General features: G+C 31.2%; 1 protein-coding gene across 4 annotated transcripts in view; it reads right to left on the bottom strand.

The window, feature by feature from the left end:
• The window catches only part of LOC143223540 (uncharacterized), a 36,056-nt gene extending 28,989 nt beyond the window's left edge, over positions 1-7,067 (bottom strand). Inside the window, exon 1 of one of the 4 annotated variants that reach the window (XM_076451619.1) lies at positions 6,911-7,067. The gene's annotated coding sequence lies outside the window, so the exon portion shown is untranslated. Of the gene's footprint in view, positions 1-6,284; positions 6,762-6,910 lie in introns of those variants that run through there. The other 3 variants (XM_076451621.1, XM_076451622.1, XM_076451620.1) reach the window with 3 other exon arrangements.
• Positions 7,068-14,352: the final 7,285 nt, after the last annotated feature.

Raw genomic sequence — 14,352 nt, 5'->3', positions numbered from 1 at the left:
ACAGTCTTAGTGAATGGAACAGAATGTGGAAAATGGTTTAACATTAAAAGATATAGAGTAATAATCTGGAGTAATACAATTTGGAAATGTGTCAGGGTAAAAAAAAATAAATTATGTATGATTATGTTTTAAAATCAAAACTCCTGTTACAAATATAAAACATTCATAAGCTCATAGCTTACACTACTCAATAATTAAACTTTAGTACATTCTTTATATGTACTAAAACTACTGAAGTCCCTTCAAATTTAAAAAATAAATAGTTCTCAACAAAAGCAGTTTATAAATTTTGAATTATTTCAAAACTTAGAAACATTTTGTCGTAAAACTTTACGAGACATTGGGGTACTTTTTTTAATCCAGGTACTCATGGTCTAGATTCACTAGTTTCTGCCCAAATTAAGGAACCTTTTAACTTTAGTGAATTAAATAAAAACAATTACAAAGTATTCAAAATGAGTTTTGATATTACAAACTTTGTAACTAAAATATTGAAGTATCTCAACAGACTTATTGTGAAGGTAAACAACCTAAATGCTCATACATGAGGCCTCATATAGATTTGAACCTTTGACTGCAATAAGGAACAAGGCATTCAAGACTTTTGCATAGTGGAAAACTGCCATTAGATATACTATGAAAGTTTTTTATAGTGAGGAACGCAAATCTGGGACTACAATTTGTTTACCAGATGTTAAAAAACATTACAATGTTTTGACTGTGTATGTATTTGCTGGCATCAAGAGAAGGAACACTTTTGTATAGTGAACTTTGGAGAAAATGACAGTGAAAACTGTAAATCAGAAGAGCTGCTTTAAAATATGCAACTTTTTTCAGAGATTTATACAATTGTATTTGTTGTTTGAAGTTAAGCACAAAGCTACACAATGGGCTATCTGTGCTCTGCACAACACAGGTATCAAAACTTGGTTTCTAGAGTTGTAAATCAGCAGACATACTGCTGTGCCAATGGGGGCTTCTGGGACAGAAATAAACATTTTCAGAAATACTTGCTCAAACTAGATACTTAAGAGAATCCTAGGCTTAAGGTAAGCTTAATCAATAAGTAGGCTGGTTAGATATCTAAAACAGTTTCAAAGGTAAGGTTAAGCTATGTACTATAGACAGATTCCACTTAAATAGGCTAGATATCACAATGTTTGGGGAAGCTCTAATGAGATTCATCAAAAATAGTTTAAACTTAGTGTTAACAGAAATTGGGAATAAGAATTTGATAGGATAGATGAGAAAATTGGTAAAAATAGGTTTACACAAAAAAAAACAACAAATAGTTTTAAAGATTTTGAAGAATAACAAATTTAAAGAATAACAGGTTCAAAAATAAGCTTATACACCAGTATTCTAATGTTAATAGTATTAAGAACAGCATGAATAAATTTAGGGCTTAGTTGAAAATGAAAACTATGATATCAAAGGAACTACTTAAACTTAGTTAGATTTGTCTATTGGAATGATTTTGAAATTTCAAGTTTCAAATTATTTAATAGAGATGAATTTTTAAAACCTGGATGGGATGGCTCTTTATATAATGTAGTCAAAAGGGTTGATTCTATACAGATTACAATCAGAAGTTTCAAATGTAAACAGTTTTTAACTGGTAATTGTTATAGGTTACCTGTTCAAACAGGTGAGGTCAATTGGAAGTTATATAGTCAGATCAGGGTTATTACTTGTAAGAATACTGGTGTAATAATAATGGGAGTCTCATTCTAGACATTGACTGGATGTGTATGAAATCAAATACTAAGGAAGAGAGGTTTCTTGAAGTGATTATGGTTAGTTTTCTATATCAGCTGTCAGAAAGCACATCATTTGAAATTTGTTTACCACTGATGAGGGCATGATTATAAGAATTGGAATCAGAAAATATTTGGGAAGTAATGAATTCAGAATTAAGTTTGTTTTGTTTTCTGCTGATATAAAGAAAAAAAATGTAGTTCCTTATTTTTATAAAGCCACAGGACAAAAGTGAATTAGGATAATAAGTTATCAGGTGATGGAAGAGAGACTTGAGAGAATTTTGTTAAAAACACTGCATTAATTCTATACAGGTATGTTCCAAAAATGAGGAAGAGAATAACAGGAAAACACACAGAAAATCAAGAATAAATGTTACAGTTTAAGCAGTTTAAATTGACAGATGAAATAGAAAATTTACAAAACTATAATAAGACATTAGGAAGTCCAAGAGCACTTATATGAAACAGCCAACTGATAATGTTCAAATTAATAACTATTTTTCAAAGTACGTTAAAGTTAAATAGAATGTTAAAAGTAGAGACCTGGCCCTTAAAGGATACTGAAAGTTCTTAAAAGTTTTCATATCTTTAGCTTTTACACAGGAACATGCAAGCAACATTTAAAAATCTGATCTTTCTATGAGAAATGAAACCAACCTAAATCATGAAAACAATTTCTTGATAGTAATTAAAAAGAGTCAGATTGAACATAAGGTACCAGGACTCAAGATTTGCTCCAGTTTTTTACGAAGAGGTCAAAAATCAAAATGCAAGTTTTTTTTTCATTCATGGTAGGTAAAAATAACTAAACACTGAAGTAACACAAAAATTTATTTCATATGCCAGGTTAATTTAAAATTACACTGTTGTTGGTTTTCACTGGTAATAAGACCCTGTTAATAAAGATTACATTAACTTTTGGATATACTATTGTCAAGTTCTTCAAGACACTAAGCCTACAAAGTTGTAGTACAGCAGTGTATGAAGAAAATCACTGTTGACTTGTGTAAGCAAATTATAATTTCCATTCTTCTTTAGTTTTGTTTTCATTAACATTATTAATTTGTATGTTTAATACACAGTACTGTACAACAGTGTTAGGACAAAGTCAAAACTTTTATTTCAGGCTACTTTTAAAGAACATTTGAAGGTAAATCACAGATAAAACAACAACATTTTACTAATCTTCATATTTAGTAAACAGAAACTCAGTGGAAGTGTTTGAGCTCAGCAAACAGTTAATATTTTGTGTTCACCCCTTTGCTTTCATAACTGGGATTTTACTCCAAATGTCTCTAATATACTCCCATAATGCTTCTTTGGAAATAACTTTTAAAATATCAGGTTTTTAATCTATCACATCCCAGATATGTTCAACTGGGTTGATATTGGGGCTCTGTGGTGACCACTGCTTCATTTGGAATGACCCCAGCAGGTTCTTCCTTCGTCAGTATATGACGGTACTTGCACTGGTCATTACTAGATCTATTATGTAAATGTTTTCTGTCACATTGGCAGACAATCACACCAAAACTATCACACTACTTCTCCCATGCTTTGTGATTGGTGATATGCACTGAGATAATTACCTATCAACTTTCTTTTTACCAGATGTACAACCTACGCTCTGAACCAAATATTTCAAACTTGGACATGTCTATCAATTACATCCTTTTTCAATCAACAATCCAGTTTTTGTGCTTCTTAGCAAATTTCAGTCTCTTGACAATATTTGGAGATCAAAATAAAGGTTTTTAAACTGTTAAACAACCCAGTATTCCATTCTCATTTAGTCTTCTTGATACTATAGAACCAGAACCTGGACACTTTTCTGTCATTTGGTACATGGTCATTTATCCCATGCTTGAGATCAGTGGCAGTCTTCCTTCTGTTCTGAAGGTTGCATAAAGAATATACTTAATGTCAGTATCATTAGTTTAGGTTTTCTGTCTCTTCCTTTCCTATTTTCAAATTTACCTGTCTCAGTCTCATGATCTAGGAGATACTTGACAATTTTTTTGGAGCATTTAGTGTCTGCAGTAATTTGTCAGAGTACATTCAGCATCACGTAAAGCTTTTATGCAAACTCTTGGCTCTACTGATAATTCTCTATGCTCTTTGAGCCATGGCATTGCAATAAAACTTAATATATAGTGTTAAATGCTGTTTTAATCAAGGTTTATTTGTGCAGTGCTATTAAATTGATTTATTCTAGCATATACTAGTATCATAAGCATAACCCTTATGGCATGCCCTTGGTACAAGTATATAAGAATTCTAAAGTATTTTCACCTTGGCTCATTCATTTGTCAACAGAGATCAATGAAGCATTACCATAGTGTTGAAATTTACATTCTTTAATTGCATGGAAGACCTAGTCCCATAAAATTACAAAATATTATATGGTCCTAACACTTTTACACAGTACTGCATCTAGTTTTAATTTTAATATTTTTACTACAAAATTATTTCAAGTTTTTAGTTGAATCTCACAAATTATTATTGACATTATGTATGAAAATATTATTACCAGCAAGAATAACCAACTGATGAAACTGTGTGTGTATAGCTTATTTTGGTCAGAAATTAATATTAATAGTGAGTGTGCAGGTACCTAAGGATTACAGAGTAGCTAATGTTTGTCTTATTTTTAATGGGATGATTGCAGTTTCACTGGAAACTACAGACCAATTAGTTATTCCTCTGTGGTAGGAAAATTTTTAAGATTGAAAAATCATTTAGTGAAAAACACGATTGTACAGAAACACCTACACAGCTTCAATAAAAAGAAATGCCACCTTACTAACAAACTGTTTTGAGAATGTTACTTGATATCTGGACAATGGAGTGGTGGGGGTGACTTAATGTTGTTTAGTTTAAAAAGACTTTCAATTTTGAGTCACACAGAAGATAGCTAAAAAATAAAAAAATAATAACTGGTATGGGTTTGGGGAAAAAAAAAACTAGTTAATTAATTGGCTGGATGTGATAAAGCAGAATGTTGTTAACAATGTTCAGTCATACTGCACCTTTGTTACTAATGCTTCAGGAGTCAGTGCCTTCGTCTTTGATTTAACTATAACTAAGGCCATTTGCCAAATAACTGTAAGTAACTGTAAATTTGTAAGTAACTGTAATAACTAAAGATACCAAAGTCTCATATAACCAACTAATTTTATCACTTAACTAATTATGCTTCTACCTATTTCATTAATGTAAACAACAAATGGCCTAAGCACTGAATTCTGAAGCACTAGACTAGTAAGAGTCTAGACTGTCTGGACTCCATGAATACTACTAGTAGCCTGGCATGGCCAGGTGGGTTAAGGTGTTCGACTTGTAATATTAGGGTCGTGGGTTCAAATCCCCATTGTAACAAACATGCTCGCACTTTCAGCCATGGGGGCGTTATAATGTGACGGTCGATCCCACAACTCGTTGGCAGTGAGTGGTGATGACTAGCTGCCTTCCCTCTAGTCTTATACTGCTAAGTTAGGGACAGCTAGCACAAATAGCCCTTGTATAGCTTTGTGTGAAAATTCAAAAAACAAACAATACTACTAGCATTTTACAATCCCTCATTCAACGACTCTTAAATACAATTAATAAGTCTTATACCCCCAACTCCCTTCTTCTACTAATACTTTATAATACTGGTCTTCAATACACAAACCTTTATCAACCTTACGTAACAAAATGCAAAGTGAGCCTAGTGTTGTTTTTAGCAGTTCACTATACTATTTATATACATTTTTTTTCATTTCATTACCAAAGGATAATGTTGGGACATTTAACCCATCTAGGATTCCCTGTTTTCTACCCTTTCCTACCTTTACATGTAATCTCAGACAATATTGTCAACAGCCATTCCTAATAATTAACCAATTTACCAAAGGTAATTTCCTATAGCAAGCTAGTAATTTATTAACCTGCTTCATCTACCAACATTAATCATATTTCATTCAATATAAATTAAAATAAATGTTATTCCCAGTTCTTCTAAGGCAATGCAAAACAGAGCTCTTGTCAATCTTTTAATGGAAGACATACTGCTTCACCACAATATTCATGTATATGTACATAACAATGATAAAGATTAATTTTGCAAAAATTATATAAACATCTAAGAAATTAAGTTCAGATGTAAGAGCTCTTATGGAATGTTAAATTTGCTAAAAACTGTTGTGCATACAACTTATTTTTAACACTTCTTTTTAGTATTTTATATTTGTAAGAAACTACAAACTAAATTTTTCAGTGTGAAAAAGCATTTGCATTACACTACCAGGTAAATTTGGAACATTTGTTTCTTAAATTCTAATTTAATTATGTGGTGATATAGTGAACACTCAAAAATTAATTTACAACTCTGCTTTTTAAAACTTCGAAATATAATTTTCATTCTGTGTTAGTTACAAATGCACAATTAAAAATTCATAAACGACTTAATTAATAACCCACAGCCAAGCTTAAACAATTAATTTATTTAATAGAAAAACAATAACTTTCTGAAGGTTAACCCACCATTGATGGCACTGTCCACACAAACTTAACATCATGTTGTTATTCACTGTTAATGTTAGTCACCTCCAATATTTTTAAACTAAAATTTACAATAAATTATGTCCACTGTAATTTAATATAAACTAACCGTTGGTTGACTGTGCAAATTACAAAGGATAACTATTAATAACTTATAGCACGACCAACAAGATTCGTAAAATCGTACTATAGATAATACGCATAAATAAAAAAGTGATTGAACTACTCGGTAACTCGAGTTTCGATTTAATTCACTGTCTTATTTTCTTCACGCACAAGGTTATAATAAATATAAGGAAATTATAAAACAGAACCTAAAGCGATTATCAGCTGATAAATTGATAGAAATATTTTGTGCAGTTGTCAAAGCTTTAGTGCCTGACAAATTATATTATCAGTTTTACTGTAACTGGCACCGCCATTTGCACGAAAGAATAACGTATCACCGACATCGCCCACATAACTTGTCTAGAACGCTAGCACCAGTCGATCTAAGCTTGTAGTATCGCCTTTAGACCATAGATGTCATGAGAAGCACAATCTTACTACAAATTTTTACAGGTCGACATTTTACAAACACATATTTTCAAGCATTTTGCCACACCTACCTTTACTTCTTAACACAGCTTGCGTTAAGATGCTTCAAAGAAATAATCGGCAAAATTTTATCACGATTATACACCGCTTACTTGAAAAAATTGCTTTGAATCAACCAGATACGGCATTTAACGTCGATTTTTCATATCCAAAATGGCGTCTCGATCAATTTCCCGCGCAAAATAGCGTTTTGAAATGAGGAAAACAACGACACTAAAGGCGCGTAACAAAATAGTTCTAATTCAGTTCAATGTGTTTATTCTCAGTATCAGTGTTTAGAAGTAATAAAAGATTAAATATGGATTTATTTTTAATTTTACATGCAGTGTTTTCAAAAATAAGAAATTATTTTCTTTTTTACTTAGGAAAATGTGATGACGCCTTTGATGCATTTATAAACATCAACAGACTTTAATGTGACGTATAAGATCGCAAGCTATAGGCAAGCGTCACTTACATGTAACTACCAATAGCGAAATAGACGTGACAGTTTCTGTAGAACAGTGTTCTCAGTTAACGTTAAATATAGATGTTTTAAGTATAGCTTAGAATTTTAGATATAACCGTAAGCAATTTCAACATACTCGGGTTACTTGATATTTTGAAATCAACATATTTTGCTGTTAGTTGTGTTAATTATTAATGTGTGGCTAAAGTTGTGATTACCATCTGTGGATGCTGAAGTTTTAACATGAACAGTTGTGAGTATATGTATGCATAATAGTGGTGGCTCGTGGACAATTAAATTCAAACAAAAATAAATTTTTACGGGTAAAGACAACCTGATTCAGATGGAAGCCCAAATTGTATGAACATAGGATGTTAACGTTAAACATAAATACTGGTATAAGATTTTCACTTTCATAAATCGTAGTAAACAGAAAACAGCTCATGCTTTACTAATTGCTAATCAGAATTGTCAATCAGAAAACGACTTACAAACTTGGAAGGATCGCTCATTGTTATCAAACACTGATCCTTCCGATTTAATCAAATTAATGTTTTATCTACTTCTATAACTTCTATGCTTTTCTTAACAGAACCGCAAATACTTATACCTTCTTTTATAGCTTGGTTTGGACCTATCAGTATCATGTCTCATTTTGTGTAAATGTGTCAATATTATTGCTATAATAGTGTAAGTTATGGAGTCACAATTGAACACTTTTTTTTTTTAAGTAGATTAGGTGAAAAATATGATGTTAAAAAGCGAAATTAAAAATAAAAGTATCTTAGTGACCTTACGTTGTCTAGTTGGATTTTAATCAAGGCAATTATTTGTAGCCTTGGCAATTTAAATGACATTCTTTTATGTAATTTATACCTTTAAACTATTCAGAATGACCTCATGTATTGCTTTTAATTCTAGGAATGAATGTTTGGAAAGGTTTTTTACAAACTTATTGATTTCAGTACTTAAGTTACCTGAGTGAACTTGCACCTGTAAGGCTTCATATATTTGGGAGGTAGATTGATGATCTGTTTGGATAATATAACTGTGTAAGGTTCGATGTCAGAGAAGAATGTGTCCCATATGAACCCGATGTTCTTATTTTTGAAATGTTTTATATTTGTGGTAATGATTGTGACTAAACCCTTAAGAACTAAATGTCTTTACATTTTAGGAATTATATATGAGAAAAAATTATATGTAGCCCTGATAAAACGTTATTTTACCTGGTTGGAAGATTTTATTTATGTTGAGCAAGATGTATGGGATAATGGTTGTTGACAACTAGAATACCCATATGACACCTAGATTAATCTTTTTCAGGATTGGATGCTTTGGAAAGTATCAGTGATACTGATTTGATAATGTTTTTGAGTGATAATAAGTCATTGAATAATTGAAATACCTTGTTTTTCCTAGTCAGTAAGGTTGGATTGTGTGGAAGGTTTTCTTTCCTGGTATATAAGAAATGAATGATTTTATGTTTGCAAAATTAGAGGCTTGGAAAAGTACTTGTTTATCTTTATAAACAAAATTACCTTTCACTTGTTTTAAGGACCTTACTTGCATAATGTTGAATGTTTAAGAAAGTACTTAGTGGTTGTGATGAACTAAATAACTTAATTACTTGATTAGATGTTGGAAAGGTGATATGACCATGATGAAACCCATGCATGTAGGTTAATTGGGTGGTTAAATTATTTATAACACCCATGTTTTTAATTACTTCATGTTTCTAAAAGTTGAGCACTGAAGAAAGTGACTTATTCAGTTTTGTAAATTTAGTTTTGTCTGTTGATTTGTACATTTGGAATTGGAAGCTTATAATGAATTAAATTACTGTATCTTGTATTGATGGATCTTTAGGTCATAATGTAAGATCTTTTGGGTACTTGTGAATAACTTTGTTTTATGATTTGATTGATCATATTTGTGAACCAGACTTTTTATATCACTATTTAGAGATCCTCATAAGCTGGATCACTTTGTCATCCTATTGAACTTTATTGTTTAGAAGAAGTCTTCTGAGGTGGTAATTTGTTCTTTGTGAATTTTTTATAATTATTCTTATAATTTTTAATGTTAGTGTTTGGGTAAATAAAATGTGACTCTTATAACTGGATGCTCATAATGATGAATACTCTGCCTAAACAATCTATCAATGGATGCCCATACTTTTGTAAACTTGCATGTTCTGGAATGTAATAAATAATCTTGCAAGCTTAACTTCCTTGTCTTTGTAAGTTTAGGTGTTCTAAAGGATACTGAGTGTTGAGATATAGTAAACAAGAGCAAACTGGCTTCTCTATTATATATATATATATATATAAGAATTTTTGAAATTACAAGCAGAAAGATATTGTAACTTTGTGTAAGATTGAGTTCCAATTAGGAGCACTGAGTTTAGTTATGGTCTATTTACCACTGGCAGGATGTTGGTGTATTTGAAACAGCTTAGAGGTGGGTTATAAAGAGTTATGTGAGTTAACCTATAGTAAAGGGTTCTAATTGTTTTATTGTTTTTGTAGCATAAAAGAACAGCAGGTTAAATACAATTTTCAGATCTATTAGGGGTTTGGGCAGTTTATGTATGGGTAGTGAATGTTATTATGATATAATAAAAAAGGTGGTTAAAAAATTACTAGGGATAAGTGGCTTAACCATTAAACAACAGGAATACTGTAGGTAGCATCACCAGTTGATGATGGCCACCATTTGAGGGTTAAGCTCTGGAAACCCAGAGGTATAGTTGTTCTACAACTAAGCTATTTTTATGCTTTTTTTTGTATAAACTTTTTAAATTATTATTGATTTGGCATGTGGATGATAGGGTTATACTGTTTGCATTGGTTACTTGTAAAGGAGGGTAAATATAAATAACTTTCTTAAATATCTAAATAACCATGCTACTCTTGATTGTGATCCTTTCATATGTAAGTTTGGATGTTTTTGTAGTTTGTAATAAGATAAAAAAAATGGTTATAGTGAAAAAAACCATTAAAACACTGACAGATATTCACAGTTATCCAATAATATGAGAATTCTTTTATTGTTTTGGTATTGTTGTTTGTATGTACTTAGTCATTGTTGACTTGCTTAGAAGTTTTGGATAAGTTGCATTTAGAAATACTTCAAGAAGTTGCACATTAGTTTTTATTTTTGATCCTCAGACTTATTAAACCTTTTAATTTTAATTAGTTTAAGAACTGTTCATGATTTAGATTAATTCTTTCTTTCACTTTGCAGGATCTGTTTTATTTATTATATAAAGAAGTCATTGTTTGTTAGATAAAACATTGTTGTAAATAACAGTGATTATAATAGGTAGTGGATACCACATCCTCATTTAATGACAATACAGGCTGAAAACTATGTATGCTTAGGTCCATGTTGTGACAAAGAACCACTGGACTGCATTCTCTAATAAGTAAATTGTAAATGAATGGATATCTGTTTAAAAGGTACTTTTAATGAACAACTCCACGTGTGGAATTTTCACTTGAAAGCATCTGTAATAAACTGTAGACTGTATGTTCTATTAACCTTTGATTTTTTTTAAATGTTTGTCTTTAAGTATAAAGCTACCTACATTGTTTCCACAGCAAGATTTAGATTATGAATTTTAGCATTGTAAGTCCTTGAGCTTACTACTAAACCAGCTAGGAACTTCAAACAATTTGGTCTGTAAAAAAGTTTCTGTCTGTTACTTACATCTTAGGTAGTTGCAGCTATTACTACTGTAGACACGCACACAGTGTCCAGTTCTGAATATTGTGTTTACTACAATTTTTACATATTTATATGCAAAAACAGCTTGTTTGGGTTGAGAAAATATTTTACATAGAAGAGCAAACAACGTTTTGACCTTCTTTGGTCATCGTCAGGTTCACAAAGAAAGAGGTAACTGACTGGAAGCTGACCACATGTTTGAAAGGGGTTGTGTAACTGAGTGTTGGAATGTAGAGGGTGGTATTAGATGTTTGAATATATAATTTTATTTATTTTATTATATTAATATAGGTATAAAGGCATTCCTTTATATTGGTTTATTTTGGGTTTAAGTTGTTGTATAAGTAAGGCTTCTTTAATTTTGCGTTTGTTTATGTTTGTTTCTTTATTTAGTATTTGAGTGTTTTCTATGGATATGTTGTGTTTACTTGACTTGCAGTGTTCGAAAAACGTGTGAAGGTGACTTTTTATGTTCTTTGAATCTGGTTTCCATTTTTCTACTTGTTTCTCCAATATAGAAGTCGTGGCAGTTATCACATTGTATTTTATAAATAATGTTGGTGTGGTGTTTGTCAGTGTAGTTTTTACATAGTATAGACCTCAGTTTTGTGCCTGGTTTTTGAATAAATTTGGTATTAACTGGAATGTCATATTTTGTTACTAGTTTTTGCCAAATGTTGGTTATTTGTTTGCTGATGTCAGGAATATATGCCAGGAATATATAAATAAATAAAATTATATATTCAAACATCTAATACCGCCCTCTACATTCCAACACTTAGTTACACAACCCCTTTCAAACATGTGGTCAGCTTCCGGTCAGTTACCTCTTTCTTTGTGAACCAGTAACCAGTTAGCAACCCTCATAGAATTCACCACGATAAAGACAAACTTCATGTTCAACAACCAAAACTATATACAAACAAATGGCCTAAGCATGGGCAACCCAGTATCACCAGTTCTAGCCAATATTTTTATGACACAAGTTGAAAGACAAGCAATTAACACAGCATTACATCCACCACTATACTGGTACAGATATGTAGATGACACGGTTGTGGGATTCAAATCTACTGAACACATACTTAATTTTTTCAATCACATTAACTCTATACATCCCAACATTAACTTCACATGTGAACAGGAAGAAAGCAATCAAATATCATTTCTTAACCTCAAAATTACAAGAACCGACACACAATTCAAAACAGAAATCCACTGAAAAATCACCCATACTGGACTATACATTTCTTGGGACTCAGCACATAAAACAAAACAAAAACTCAACATACTAAGAAACCAAATAAACACAGCCATAAAACTATGCTCACCAGATAAAATTAACAATGAATTAGACAAAATAAAACAATACTTCATCAACATCAATAAGTTTCCTTCACAAACTGTAGAAAACATATGCACACACCTAGACAGAAAGCAAAATCAACCAACTAAAGTAAATATATCTCATGAATCAAAAGATCACGAAACCATATACTGCTGCATACCATATTCCTGACATCAGCAAACAAATAACCAACATTTGGCAAAAACTAGTAACAAAATATGACATTCCAGTTAATACCAAATTTATTCAAAAACCAGGCACAAAACTGAGGTCTATACTATGTAAAAACTACACTGACAAACACCACACCAACATTATTTATAAAATACAATGTGATAACTGCCACGACTTCTATATTGGAGAAACAAGTAGAAAAATGGAAACCAGATTCAAAGAACATAAAAAGTCACCTTCACACGTTTTTGAACACTGCAAGTCAAATAAACACAACATAACCATAGAAAACACTCAAATACTAAATAAAGAAACAAATATAAACAAATGCAAAATTAAAGAAGCCTTACTTATGCAACAACTTAAACCCAAAATAAACCAATATAAAGGAACGCCTTTATACCTATATTAATATAATAAAATAAATAAAATTATATATTCAAACATCTAATACCGCCCTCTACATTCCGACACTTAGTTACACAACCTCTTTCAAACATGTGGTCAGCTTCCGGTCAGTTACCTCTTTCTTTGTGAACCTGACGATGACCGAAGAAGGTCGAAACGTTGTTCGCTCTTCTATGTCAAATATTTTCTCAACCCAAACGAGCCGTTTTTGCATATAAATTTCTCAACAAGTGGGTTTCTTGACATCACTGATTTTTACATATTTCATTTTGATTCATCAAAGAAAGAAAAGTATTAATAAAAACAAATACTGCATACAGAAAATAATAAAAAGTAGCCAGCATAAAAGAAAGGCTAGAAAGCAATAAAAATTCACTTCCATAGAAAAGTATTATATTGAATACTTTTTAAAATGAGTCACTTGTACAAATGATAGGATGATGACAGTTCTACCCTAGTGACATTTTGTGTTGTATATTTGCTAGCAAGGTCACAATTTGAAAGTTTACAAGAAATTAAACCATCTGGTTAAAAAAAAAAAAAAGACAGTTGTTGAATATTGATATTTGTGACATTGTAGAGGAATTCAGTCTTTTCAAATTAATAAAACTTCAGAATTGTATTTCTTTACTTAAATGTGCAACATGAGTGTAGGAAATGATATACTACCTATCTTTAATTGTGTTTGTTTAAACACATAAAAGTGCAGTTTAATGATACATTGGACAACACCATTTTGTCTGCCTTACAATGTATGACAGTTGAATATTTTAAATAATCAAATCAAGAAATCACGTGAAAACCACAGGAAACGGTGTGTATCGGAACTGCATTTTAATATTATTTGAATAAGTTGCTGCTTGTATAGGTAAGGGTACAGATTTAGAGTATCTGTATTTTCAGAAATTATTTGTTCGGATGACACTAGTAGTTTGCTAAAAATATTATAGGTGTAGGAGATTAGGTGGTTCACTGGATAGAAAAGTAGCTAGATGGAAGAAAACAGAGCTATTATAAATGGAATACAGTCAATCTGGCTCAGTAACTTGCTTATAGTTTAAAATCATCTTAAGGTCTTGAGTGTTACTTACTATTGTGAGGGTGTTGATACTTTACAAATGAATTTAGGTTATTTGGTGAATTGGGCAAATAAATGACATATGCCATTTAATTATAATATGCCCAAGTTAATACATGTTGGTTAACATAATTCTGATAAGAATTACTTTAATTTTTTTTGCAGAAGAAAAGGATCTTGGTTTTTTTGGTTGATAAGTGTCAAGTCATGCAAGTTGTTGCTAGTGGCAGGCCATGTAAGAATTTAGGTTGTATTCCTGTAAATA

Source organism: Tachypleus tridentatus, chromosome 8 (genome assembly GCF_004210375.1).
Source record: "Tachypleus tridentatus isolate NWPU-2018 chromosome 8, ASM421037v1, whole genome shotgun sequence".
Taxonomy (NCBI): domain Eukaryota; kingdom Metazoa; phylum Arthropoda; class Merostomata; order Xiphosura; family Limulidae; genus Tachypleus; species Tachypleus tridentatus.
The sequence above is the reverse complement of the archived record's forward strand: the minus strand, read 5'-3'. Positions and strand labels throughout refer to the sequence as shown.